Here is a 12,541-nt window from a genome sequence, read left to right as displayed (position 1 = left end):
AAGATGCAAAGTAAAATAAAAACAAAGTAAAAAAGCAAAGGAAATAACTAACTGTTGGTAGATTAATATGATGAAGATAGACCCGGGGGCCATAGGTTTCACTAGTGGCTTCTCTCAAGAGCATAAGTATTTTACGGTGGGTGAACGAATTACTGTTGAGCAATTGACAGAATTGAGCATAGTTATGAGAATATCTAGGTATGATCATGTATATAGGCATCACGTCCGAGACAAGTAGACCGACTCCTGCCTGCATCTACTACTATTACTCCACTCATCGACCGCTATCCAGCATGCATCTAGAGTATTAAGTTCATGAAAACAGAGTAACGCCTTAAGTAAGATGACATGATGTAGAGGGATAAATTCATGCACTATGATAAAAAAACATCTTGTTATCCTCGATGGCAACAATACAATACATGCCTTGCTGCCCCTACTGTCACTGGGAAAGGACACCGCAAGATTGAACCCAAAGCTAAGCACTTCTCCCATTGCAAGAAAGATCAATCCAGTAGGCCAAACCAAACTGATAATTCGAAGAGACTTGCAAAGATAACCAATCATACATAAAAGAATTCAGAGAAGATTCAAATATTGTTCATAGATAAACTTGATCATAAACCCACAATTCATCGGTCTCAACAAACACACCGCAAAAGAAGATTATATCGAATAGATCTCCACGAGAGAGGGGGAGAACATTGTATTGAGATCCAAAAAGAGAGAAGAAGCCATCTAGCTACTAAATATGGACCCGAAGGTCTGAGGTAAACTACTCACACTTCATCGGAGGGGCTATGGTGTTGATGTAGAAGCCCTCCGTGATTGATGCCCCCTCCGGCGGAGCTCCGGAACAGGCCCCAAGATGGGATCTCGTGGGTACAGAAGGTTGCGGCGGTGGAATTAGATTTTTGGCTCTGTATCTGATCGTTTGGGGGTACGTAGGTATATATAGGAGGAAGGAGTACGTCGGTGGAGCAACAGGGGGCCCACGAGGGTGGAGGGCACGCCCTGGGGGGGTAGGCGCGCCCCCTACCTCGTGGCCTCCTCTTTTGTTTCTTGACGTAGGGTCCAAGTCTCCTGGATCATATTCTTCCTAAAAATCACGTTCCCGAAGGTTTCATTCCGTTTGGACTCCGTTTGATATTCCTTTTCTGCGAAACTCTGAAATAGGCAAAAAACAGCAATTCTGGGCTAGGCCTCCGGTTAATAGGTTAGTCCCAAAAATAATATAGAAGTGAATAATAAAGCCCAATAATGTCCAAAGCAGTAGATAATATAGCATGGAGCAATCAAAAATTATAGATACGTTGGAGATGTATCAGTGGCCAGCGCCCACCTGCCCCGTCACCTGGCAAGGCAGCCCCGCCCCCTGCATCGACCCTGGGTGGGGGCCCTAACACTAGGGTGGTGTGCCAGCTATGTAGTCGTGAACGCCATGTCGCCTCCAAGTGTCACCGCCGCTTTCAGAGGAGCTTCCTTGGCATCGGCAACGACGGCAAGGGGAACGAGCGCCAGTTTGCCATGGCAGACTTTGGTCCTCCCGCCGCCGCCCTGGCTGCCCACATCGCTGCCACCCCGTCTGCCCACATCGCCGCCAAGGGCAAGGACCCGCGCGTCGAGCAGGGATACACACCATCCTACCCTGTTGATCCAGCCTGGTACATGGACACCGGCGCCACGGATCACATGACGAACGAGCTCAAGAAACTCTCCACCTACCAGCCCTACTACGGGCACGATCAGGTTCACACCGCCAATGGTGTAGGTATGCCCATCTCTCATATTGGCCAAGCATCTCTTTTAACTAGTCATCCCTCTAGGCAGCTCCATCTTCGTAATGTTTTACGGGTACCCTCGGTAACTCGTAGTCTTTTATCTGTCCCTAAGCTCACCCTTGATAATCATGTCCTATGTGAATTTCACCCTTTTAATCTTTTTGTTAAGGATCGAGCAACCCGGGACGTTCTGCTTAGTGGCCGGTTGAGCCAAGGCTTGTACCGTTTGGAGGATCCATCCGCCCCGTGCGTCTTCAGCGGTGTTCGTGTGTCGCCTTCCCAGTGGCACTCTCGCTTTGGTCACCCCGCCACACCCATCGTTCGCCACATAATCCACCGTCATGAGCTACCATTAGTGTCTAGCAATAAAGAGATGTCCGTGTGTGATGCCTGTCAGCAAGGCAAGAGTCATCAACTACCTTTTGTTTCATCTACTAGAGAAGTAAAGAACCCTCTTGAAATTGTGTTTTCTCATGTGTGGGGTCCGGCACTCACATCTGTTAGTGGTCACAACTATTATGTGAGTTTTGTTGATGCCTATAGTCGTTTCACTTGGCTTTATCTTTTTAAGCGCAAATCTGATGTGTTTGATATATTCATACAGTTTCAATTGCATGTTGAACGTCTACTCAAGCATAAAATTATCCATGTTCAATCAGATTGGGGGGGGCGAATATCGCAACCTCAACACCTTCTTTAATAAGCTTGGGATCTCTCATCGTTTATCATGCCCGCATACACATCAGCAGAATGGCGCTGTTGAGCGCAAACATCGCCATATAGTTGAGACCGGCCTCACACTTCTTGCTCATGCTTCTGTACCCTTTTGTTTTTGGAGTGATGCTTTTGCTACCGCGTGTTTTCTCATTAACAGATTACCTGTGCGTGTTCTTAATATGAAAACTCCGATTGAGCTTCTCTTAGGTGAAACTCCTGACTATACCTTTTTTAAGGTGTTCGGGTGTGCGTGCTGGCCTCATCTTCGTCCTTATAATGATCGCAAACTTGAGTTTCGCTCCAAAAAGTGTGTGTTCTTAGGGTATAGTTCTCTCCATAAAGGCTACAAGTGTCTCCATGTCCCAACCAATCAAGTCTACATATCTCGGGATGTTGTTTTTGATGAGACCGTCTTTCCCTTTTCTGCCATGCCTCAGTCATTTACCACAACACTTTCTATGCATTCATCTCCTCTTATGCCTGGCCAATTTCAAGATGTTGCATATTTGCTTGTGTTGTTACCTAATCATGGTGCAGGAATTGGACGTGGAGCTCGCCTGGAACTCCTCCCTGACGGACCCGCTACGTCGCCTGTGGTGCACGTCGATCGGCCGGTGCATGCACCGCCTCCTGCCCTCGACCCCACACCGGGCGCCCTGTCTCCAACCGCGCCTGGGTCGGAGCCCATGCTGGATACTGCGACCGGGCCAGAGCCTACGACGGCCTCCTCTGAGCAGTCTCCGTCGCCACCTCCTCGCCCGGACTCCCATCCATCGTCGCCCACGCCATCCGCGCGGGCGTCCTTGGTGCCTACTTCGCCCGGGTCTGCAGCGGCTCACACGCCGCCGAGGCCTACGTCACCTGATCCGCCGTCGCCCGACCCGACGTCACCCGGTCCTTCTTCGCCGGAGTCCCCTGGACCAGCCTCACCTGCTCCGGACATCCCGCCGGCCCCGGTGTTTGCTCCCCCGCGGCGTCCACACACTCGCAGCCGCAGTGGCATTGTTCGTCCCAAGGAGCGCACCGATGGCACGGTCACCTATCTTGCTGCTTGCATGGCTCATGCTGTGGATGATCCAACCGCCGAACCACGCAGTTATCAAGCCGCTATGAGTATTCCACACTGGAGGGCTGCTATGGAACAAGAATATCATGCTCTTATGAAGAATAAGACCTGGACACTTGTTGCCCCTCCGTCTCGCATCAACATCATTGATTCAAAGTGGGTGTTCAAGGTGAAGAAACATGCAGTTGGTTCCATTGAGCGCTACAAAGCGCGCCTCGTGGCTAAGGGCTTTAAACAGCGTCAGGGCCTGGACTATGAGGATACATTCAGCCCAGTTGTCAAGCCTACCACTATTCGACTTCTTCTGTCTCTAGCAGTTTCTTGCGGATGGTCTCTCCGCCAGCTTGATGTGCAGAACGCTTTTCTTCATGGATTGCTTGAAGAAGAGGTTTACATGCGGCAGCCACCTAGATTTGTTGATCACACTCGGCCTCATCATCTCTGTCATCTGACGAAGGCCATATATGGACTGAAGCAGGCTCCCCGTGCCTGGCATGCTCGCCTGGCTTCAGCTCTACGCACTCATGGGTTCATTCCTTCGACGGCTGATACTTCACTGTTCTTGTTTCAGCGACCGAGTGTGACCATGTACCTCCTTGTGTATGTGGACGATATTGTCCTGGTGAGCTCATCTCCGACGGCTGCTGATGCTCTTGTGACTGCACTTGGTCGTGATTTTGCAGTTAAGGATTTGGGACAGCTTCATTTCTTCCTAGGTATTGAGGTCGCTCATCAGTCTCGTGGCAGTTTAGCTCTCACCCAGAAGAAGTACTCTCTTGATCTTTTGCGCCGTGCTGGTATGCTCAAGTGCAAGCCATCGCCTACGCCCATGTCCTCCACTGACACCCTTTCTGCTGCTGATGGTGCTCTTCTCTCTCCTGAGGATGCTACTGAGTACAGGAGTATTGTTGGTGGCCTGCAGTATCTGACGATCACGCGTCCTGATCTCTCCTTTGCGGTTAACATGGTGTGCCAGTATCTTCATGCTCCCACTGATGTACACTGGTCTGCTGTGAAGCGCATACTGCGTTATGTGCGTCTCACTATCTCCTTTGGTCTTCACCTGCGCCTCAGTTCCTCCGGAGTTCTTTCTACATTCTCTGATGCTGATTGGGCTGGGTGTCCAGATGACAGGCGATCCACGGGGGGGGGGGGGGGGCATGCTGTGTTCTTGGGTCCTAATCTGATCGCCTGGAGTGCACGCAAGCAAGCCACTGTTTCCCGCAGCAGCACAGAAGCTGAGTACAAGTCGGTTGCCAATGCAACTGCTGAACTTATATGGATTGAGTCCCTACTTCGAGAGCTAGGAGTTGCTCAGCCACATCCTTCGGTCCTTTGGTGTGACAACATCGGTGCTACGTTTCTGTCGTCAAACCCGGTGTTCCATGCACGGACTAAACACATTGAGATTGACTATCATTTTGTGAGGGAACGTGTTGCACAGAAGCTACTACAAGTCAGGTTTATCTCTTCAAAAGATCAACTTGCAGACATCTTCACCAAGCCTCTACCTTCTCCCATGTTTGAGGTCTGTAGGCGCAATCTCAACCTTCTAGATACTTCAGAAGTGAGTTGAGATTGAGGGAGGGTGTTAGACTTTACTGTGTAAACCATACCTTATTGGTATTGGACTTGTATGTCATCATATATATATATATATATATATATATATATATATATATATATAGGACACCCTTTTAAGGGTTGAGCCAGTTCTTTCAAAACCTACGTTTTACAAGTTCAGGCCCGAAAGCTAAGTGTGGCCGATTACATATTCTTTATTGGGGAGACCGGTGTCAGTCTCATATCTCTTTCCCCACGGCATAGACAAATTAAACTGCAAATGACGCATGCAGTGTTTATGATAAGATAATCATGACCCATCTCCATCCTCGTCACCATCCGGGGCCTGTTTAATTTAGGCGCAACTAGCTGCCCAACTTGTCACTTGTACCCATCGCACCATCTCCATCTCAACTAACCTTTTTTTGCCTTGCTTTTGTTCCTTGCAGAGGAATATAAAAACGGTGCCTTGGGAAGTAACCATGGCGAGGTAACACGTGACGGAATGGCGCAGTGAGCACGAGACAAGGGAGGTGGCGGAGTGGACGCTTCTTGGAGAGTTCTGATTTTTACTTTCCCCAACCGTCTGTGAGTTCCTGCCGCCTTCCTTTTGGGGGACAATGGAACATGTGTTAATTTATTGTGTCTGTGTGCGTCTCTGCGTATCAACTTAGTGCACCGATCAACTTGCAGTTGCGGCCGTAGGGCTGGAAGAGAGAGCGGGTCGATAACGAGCTGCCGTTTTCGCGGTTTGCCCTGACGTGCAACCTTTATCTCCCTCCAGGAACATCCCAATCTTCTCCTCTCTTTTCGGGATTGCGAGGTTTCATTGATCAAGTTGGTTCAGCACATGCGGCTAGCTAGTACATCATCTGGGCCAGATCGAGCTCAGCCCATGAAGACGCGACAGCTCCCCAAATGAAAACGGCTAAATTTTTTTAAATAATACATTTTTTTTAATTACAGAAATATTACGCTGAAAAAAGAATTTTCAAAAATAATACACCGTCGGCCCGCTGCAGGCCGACTGAGCCCAGTCAGCCCACAGCAGGCCGACTGGTGGCCCATCAGCTTGCTACTGGCCGATTGGGCTGTCGGCGACCAGATCAGACCCAGTCGGCCTGCAGTTGGCCGACAGGGTCCAGTCGGCCTGCAGTTGGCCAATAGGCCTGCAGTGGACCGACTAGGCTTGCTGTGGGCCGACTGGTGCATGGCCAGCATTTTTTCGAACGATCGGTTGTTTATTTTGTAAAACTTTGACGTATTCCGGACAACCCTTTCCCGCCACCCATTTCCCGCGACCCGTTTCCCGCCACCCCTTTCACGCCACCCATTTCCCGCCAACCCTTTCCCGCCACCCGTTTCCCGCCACCCATTTCCCGCCAACCCTTTCCCGCCACCCGTTTCCCGCCACCCATTTCCCGCCATACTGGAGCTCGCTTTCCCGCCATTTTCTCCTGTCTAACTATAAAACCCCCTTCAGACGGAGGTGGATAAGCATTGCAGTGTAGTGTAGTTGAGATGTCCCATTATCCTTTCGATCGTAGTTTTCACCCTGGGATGAGCAGGACTCTTCTAAGGATAGTTCCATGGGACGAACTCACCGGTAGTGACACCATAATGAATGAGTTGGCTCACCAATTACGTAGGTCTGGGTGGCCTGAAAGGACCTATGAGGAGGTACGTAAAGAACTTCTTAGGTTGCATGACAGGTGGAAGAAGGTAGTGGTGCCGAAGAGTGAAACTTTCAGAAGGATTGCAGCAAATAATCCATGTTTATGGACTGAGGAGAGCGAGGACGAAGATGATATCTTCATGCCGCCGCTTCCGGGTTCTGCATCGTCGAAGGGCAAGAGTTCTTCATCATCGAAGGGCAAGGTTTCTGCATCGTCGAAGGGCAAGAGTTCTTCATCGTCGAAGGGCAAGAGTTCTGCATCGATCGAGGATGATGATGATGACTTCATGTAGTTTTTATGTTGTATGTTGTGAGTTCAGTTACGTGCCATTTAATTTAGATGTAGTTCTATCTAGTTGTTTGTAATGTCTCGTTGTATGAATATTATGTTCTATCTAAATATGATCTTGTAGTTCTGATAACAGAGTACTAAAATAGAGTAGGCATATGTCTCGTACATAAGTACATAGTCATTTGTCTCATACATAGAATAGACATAATTCTCACACAGAAATAGATGGTAATGTCTCTACTGATAGATAGGAGCGTCAGTGACGACGTCTGGCCTGGCGGGGAGGCGGATCTCGAATGACAAATTCATCACATATAACTCGGTTTCCTGTAGCAATGCAACTCAACAACCCTTTTCCATTCCCATTCGCTCAGCATTTCTTTAATCTTGCCATCATCAGTTATGTCAATCAATTTTCTTTCCCCAGGGCCATTTGACTGCTTCCTGCTGACGTAGTACACAAAATCGTCTTCCTTCAACCCTTACTTCAACATGAATTTAGTCTTCAACCAATCAAAAGTGAGGTCCACTTCACTAACTTGCACAACAGTTGGAGAAAAACCTTGGACATGAACAGTAGGGCTAAGCACCCACTGAGTACCCTTAGCCATCTGCAACACACAAATCGCATTGAGTACCTAACCTACCCCTTAATATCCCCACTAACAAATATTAGACATGTCTATATATTACCAAGCTATATATTACAGAATATTAACGGAGCAACTAATACAATTCACCCACCTACAAGTATATTACGAATATTTGCCGTAGCAACTACAAATATTGACAGATTAATATATTTGACTGGACTGCCTATACTACGGACCTTTTTTCTGGACTACTACATATACTGACACTCCTAAATACTTGACATCGACATATAGGACGGATTATTACCGGAGCAACTACACATTTTTACACAACTAATTAGTTGACATCTAAATATATTAACAAATACTACCAGAGCACCTACGAAAAATAAAATGTGGGCTGAAATATACCCTTGAAGCGTGCGTGCGAACGAAGAACGACGAACGGCGGCCACCAAACTGCCGGTGCTCCGGCTACAACGAAGAACGACGAACAACAGCTTCACCACCACCACACTGCAATGCTTATCCAGCTCCGTCTGAAGGGGGTTTTATAGGTAGAGAGGAGAAAATGGCGGGAAAGAACGACTGCGGTAAGGCGGGAAAGGGTTGGCGGGAAACGGGTGGCGGGAAACGGGTGGCGGGAAAAAGTTGGCGCGAACATATGGCGGAAAAGGGTTCTTCATCATCGAAGGGCAAGGTTTCTGCATCGATCGAGGATGACGATGATGACTTCATGTAGTTTTTATGCTGTATGTTGTGAGTTCAGTTACGTACCATTTAATTTATTTGTAGTTCTATCTAATTGTTTGTAATGTCTCGTTGTATGAATATTATGTTCTATCTAAATTTGATCTTGCAGTTCCGATAACAGAGTACTAAAATAGAGTAGGCATATGTCTCGTACATAAGTACATAGTCATTTGTCTCATACATAGAATAGACATAAGTCTCACACAGAAATAGATGGTAATGTCTCTACTGATAGATAGAAGCGTCAGTGACGACGTCTGGCCTGGCGGGGAGGCGGATCTAGAATCGGGGACCATCCCAACCTGTCGGGTGCCCTAACGTGACGAGGAGGAATCTCAGACTCTCCCTGGTCATGCTGTGTATCCTGTGTGGGGCCTGGTGGAGGAGTCGAAAACATGTTCATCCACTGGGTGTGCTGCGACATCTGAGCCTGTATGTTGTCCTCGGAATGTTGATCACTCCCCCACGTATCATGTAATGCCGACATAGACGCCTGATATCCATAGGCTCCTACGCGATGGAATGTATCATCATGAAGAATGAGGTCGCGTCAATTAATATTGAAAACAGTAAATATGAAGACACATACCTGCTGGGTGTGACGTCTGCTCTGGCTCAAACACGAAACTGGACAAGGGACCGTGCTGCTGTGGCTGTGGAGAAAACACGAAGCTCGACGAGGGACCATGTTGCTGTGGCTGTGGAGAAAACACGAAGCTCGACGTGGGACCATAGTGATGCGGGTGCCACGTAGAACTGCCAGGTTGGTCAGGACGGGGTGGCCTGGCTGTCGGCTGATGTGCTAGACGTGGACGTGGTTGATGTCGGTGCATGGAGTGACGCGGCTGCTCCTGCTGGTGCTGAACAACATCGGTTCTCCGGGTGCACGTGATAGCCTCGTACACAGTCCGTATCTTATTCTGAATTCTTTCCAAAAAGGGCTGTACCACTGGACGATGATGAAGAAGAGGTCCAGACGATAGTGATCGTCCAAAGGTGATCACGTCGTCGTAGAGTTCGCGTGTCAAGGTAGCCTGCAAATTTCCATGACGATTAATAATGTCTGTCTCTTGCACGTCAAAGTATGTGACAAGATTACGTAAAGAAAATATATCTTACCGCGTACTGCCTAGAGCCGGAAGTATCATAGCTCGGGTACATATCCGACGGAGTAGGATCCGGTATCTCCTCTGGGTGGGAGTACTCAACAATGCGTAACCGTGTTCCGGTCATGTAGCGCCGCAAATAGAGATTGAATTCATCGAGATCGAAATTGTGATTCTCATGCCATAGATTTGTGTTTGTTGTCTCTCATTCTATAACATACGGCTCTAGTCTAACTAGCCAGTCAGCAGTTGTCCTGTTCATGCCCTTCCTTGTCGTCCTAAAATTGTGGTGTGTGTTCAACAATTACCTAAAGCTTCGAATGGAGTACTATAAAAGATAATGCAACATTGAAAAACTGGTTAATACCTGTGGATGTGTGCTGGCAGCGGGTTCTCTATAGGGGGAGGTAGCTCCAACTGCAGAAGACCAAATTGCCTCATAACCCTCTGTTGTGCCATCTCCTCGACGAAGACATCGAAGATGATCTTAGATTTTTTCATCCAGTAATCTCGGTCCCTTGTGCATAGCACAGACATACCAGCAGGGTATCTCGCTTGTATGGCTGCTTCCGTGTAGGGCTGCCAGATGACCCCGGTGTACGCATCGAACTGCTCGTTTAATGATGTGTATGCCTTCCTGGTCTGATCACTAGCAAAGCGTCTATGCAAAGAAGAAAAGTTAGTAGCCGCTAGCATCGAACTATCTCTTCTGCAGAAAAAGTTGCATTAAACTACAACACGGTGCATACCTCACGACGAGTCCAACACAGACCGAAAGTAGGCATGTCGATGCCGTCAACATCAAACATGGCGTCTATAGGCTCATGAACACGTACATCTGGTCGCCCTATAAAGAACCTCCCACGACCACAGCTGTAGGAATAGAGGGCATCCAAGAAGGGCTGGCTTTCTCGATGTAAGCTGGCAACCGTTGCACATACCTCGGTATGTAGCCGCTAAGACCGCCGAACCCCAACTCCTCTGTCTGATCTGATCCGCCGTCTGAGCGCTCGCTATCTCAAGTGCCATAGGGATGTAGAGGGCGCTAATAGTGGTGACATGGTTCTCCATGAACATCACCTTGCCGAAAAGCCACAGTAAGTAGGCCTCCAGGCTCCGAGTGATCTGTTCCGCAGTCAACGGCGCCCGGAAGTTCTGGATCTGCATTAAGTGAAGAGAAAGTTTTAGTAAGCCGCAATTATTTTCTGTAAAACTTTATGCATGATAACTTGAAGATAATAGGTAGGGGAAATTACCCGGAAATTTAGCAACCACTCATACTTAGGTCCGCGATGCTCCCATACCGGATCCGGAGCATCCGGAAAAACACCATGAAAACATTCTGTAAGAGCTCGCTCCCAACCAGTCGGTGCGTCCAACGGTCCTACGGCATGACCTGCCAACGGTAGTCTGAGCAAAAGTGACACATCCTCTAGAGTAGGAGCCATCTCTCCCCATCTGAAGTGAAACGTGTGGGTCTCTGGCCTCCAACGGTCCACTAAGCAGCTCAGCAAAGACCCATCGATGGCGAGGCGTTTCTCACCCGGGATAGACTCAACCAGACGCGCGAAAGGTAAAAGGCCGGCCCATTTCAACCTTCATCAGAGAACTTTTCAGTTAGTGTCTCCCATTTCAACCATTAATATGCATGTCAGTGTGCAAATTAATAAATCACGTACCGCTGAAGCCATCCTGAGTGTATCTTCCAGTTTTCCTTAGGAGTGCGAGTGACCAGAGGCTCAAGCTTGCGCTCATACCATATCGCAGCACGATGACCCCTATCAATGTCCTCATTCAGCAACACAATCCCGACATTCCTGCACATACAAAATTCAGAACATAGTGTCACACTTAATAAAAATTCAGAACATAGTGCCACACTTAATAAAAATTCAGAACATAGTGCCACACTTAATAAAAATTCAGAACATAGTGCCACACTTAATAAAAATTCAGAACATAGTGTCACACTTATTACAAATTCAGAACATAGTGCCACACTTAATAAAAATTCAGAACATAGTGTCACACTTATTACAAATTCAGAACATAGTGCCACACTTAATAAAAATTCAGAACATAGTGCCACACTTAATACAAATTCAGAACATAGTGCCACACCACACTTAATACAAATTCAGAACAAACTAGTGCTAGCTTAGCTTCTTCCTCTCGCCCTTACTCCTCTACTGCCTCTACCTCCTCTTCTTCCCCGGTTGCCTCGTCCACGCCCAGTGACGAAAGTGGGACAATTAGTGTCCCTATGGCCAAATTCATTGCATAGAATGCATTGCCTAGTCGGACCTCCTGCTTCAGATTCATCCATATCATTTCGGATGCGCTGACACTGCCGTCTGCCTCTACTTGTACGCATATGCTCTGGGTTTGGAATGTAACGCCTTTCGGCGGGGTTGACGCTGTTGAAATTACCCATTGATCGAAAACCCATCAGCTCACCTGTCCAGGTATTGAGGACAGCCTCTTTCAGAAAATATGGAGACACAAACGATATTGCATCCATTCCAAGCTGCCCGCAAGCAGCAAGTACATGTGAGCAAGGTAGGTGAAGCAATTTCGGTTTATTGCATGTGCACTCACACGTTGGCCAGGCTTCATTGCCAATTTTCACCTCATGCGTCCTCAACTCATTTGCACATCCGAATTTGTTGTTGGCTAAGCGGACCTCAAACCTTCTTTCTTGATTACCGATGGCGACTACAGTGTGTGACCTAGCTTTTTGCATCTTGTTGTCCATGTACTTCGTGACTCTTTTCACAGTACCGTGTATTTGGGTTGTTCAAGATATGCTGCTCTGCTATTTGACGTCTGTCTCTGAAATACTTGACGGTGCCATAGAAAATACCCTCAACGATGGCTGTAAGTGGCAATGCCCGGTTTCCTCTGAGGACAAAGTTGTATGTTTCCGCGAGGTTCGTTGTCATGACACCGTACCTTGCTCCATGTGTGTCATGTAGCAAAGACCACCTCTCCAGAG

This window comes from Aegilops tauschii, chromosome 4 (genome assembly GCF_002575655.3).
Source record: "Aegilops tauschii subsp. strangulata cultivar AL8/78 chromosome 4, Aet v6.0, whole genome shotgun sequence".
In the NCBI taxonomy this organism is placed as follows: Eukaryota; Viridiplantae; Streptophyta; class Magnoliopsida; order Poales; family Poaceae; genus Aegilops; species Aegilops tauschii.
This window is presented reverse-complemented; position numbering follows the sequence as displayed.